We start from the raw sequence: 1,723 nt of genomic DNA on the forward strand, positions 1-1,723 counted from the left end.
ATCTGGGGCAGAATAAAACCTTGAAAGGATACAGCCTGCGGACTGGCTGGCTGGGGAGCGCATCTGGTGGGCAGCAGAGCTGGCCACAAGCCAGCCTTTGCTTCTGGTGCTGCTCTTCTCCAGTCTTCCAGATACAGTATCAACTGGGAAGTGTTTAGATTTGAATTAATCCCATTTCAGAGTAACTTGGGTTAGCAAGGACTTCTGGAGGCCACTAGCCCAGTTTCCTAGTCCAGGCCAGTCAACATCAAAGCTATGGTACGTTCATCCAGCCACATGTGTCAGCATTTGAGCACCCTCATGATGATGTCTTGCCTTACACCTAAACAGAATTTGCCTTAAGACAACCTGAAAAAAAACATTGGATTCCTTCTGCCCTTCAGCACCTGCTTCTCCACCCAAAGCAAGTCCAGCTCTCAGCCTCCTGGGCACCCCAGCTGCCCTCCACTGGGCTTGCCCCAGTTTGCCAATGTCTGCTTTGTACTGGGGAGACCACCACACACAAAGCCCAGCTTTACCTTCTATTATTTTTTTTTCAGAAATTAATTTTCTAAACTGGAGGTATTTGATTTTTTGCACCTTGGACATTTAGGATTGGAAGTGTTTGTGCAACAGGTACTGAAGTAGGAGTTTTGGACTGTCCCTGGCAATTTATACCTCTGAAAAGCTATGAGGTCCTGTGGGCTGGCAAAACATAAAGGCTTCTACCTGGATATACCAGTACTAGAAACCTTCCCAGGAAGGTTCCTATGCTGATGACAGATATCAAACCTCAGACCCTGACGAAAGGACAGAAAAGCAGTCACAGGGTTCCTCACGCTGCCATTAGTCTATGGTGTTACTTCACACCTCAAAATGTACCTAAGGACAAACAGGTTTGGGTATGATAAGATCCATCCTTTCTCTATCTTAGTATCTGACCCTGATTACACAAGTAGGCTAAAGTTTGGAGTCCAACAGCCAAGCTTGGTGTCCCTGTAGGGCTGTTCATGTAAGAGAGTGCTGGTGTGGTGTCTCTTCCTCTGGCATGTTGTGGAGGGCATTTGCACCCACAGGTGAGGTCGAGCAGAAAGCCCACACACTCCTGCAAGAACCATGTCTCCTTGTGACAGCACTGCCACTGCCTTGCTGGCAGCTTTCTCACTACCCTTTATCCCTTATGACATTTTTTTTTTTTTTTGGCAGAAACCAAACACCTGGCTCATGAAGGAGAGCACGGAAGGTGCCTGGTGGAGTTAGTGTCAATGTACCTCCTGAAGCTGTGTGGGATGTCTGGCTGTGCTGGTCCAGCACAGAGAGCTCCTCCTGCACAGCTTGTGCTGCTCTTAGGTCCCTCTTTGGGGTCCTGAGCAAACCCCACAGCTCCTGGGCAACTCTAAACCACTCGCTCCATGCTGCTGTGGCCACCCAGAGGGACCAGTGGGAGATGTAGGTCAGGACTTTGGCCATACCAATCCCATGCAGTGCTCGAGGCTGGGGACAGAGTGGCTGGAGAGCACCAGGCAGAAAGGGACCAGGGAGTTTGGAGAGATAGAAAGCTGAACATGAGCCAGTAGTGTGCTCAGGTGGCCAAGAGAGCCAATGGCATCCTGGCCTGGATCAGGAACAATGTGGTCAGCAGGACCAGGGAGGTGATTCTGCCCCTGCACTTGGCATTGGTGAGGCCACACCTTGAGTAGTGTGCTCAATTCTGGGTCCCTCAGGTCAAGAGGGACATTGAGGT

The sequence above is a fragment of the Acanthisitta chloris genome, unplaced genomic scaffold (genome assembly GCF_000695815.1).
Source record: "Acanthisitta chloris isolate BGI_N310 unplaced genomic scaffold, ASM69581v1 scaffold16879, whole genome shotgun sequence".
NCBI classification, from domain to species: Eukaryota; Metazoa; Chordata; class Aves; order Passeriformes; family Acanthisittidae; genus Acanthisitta; species Acanthisitta chloris.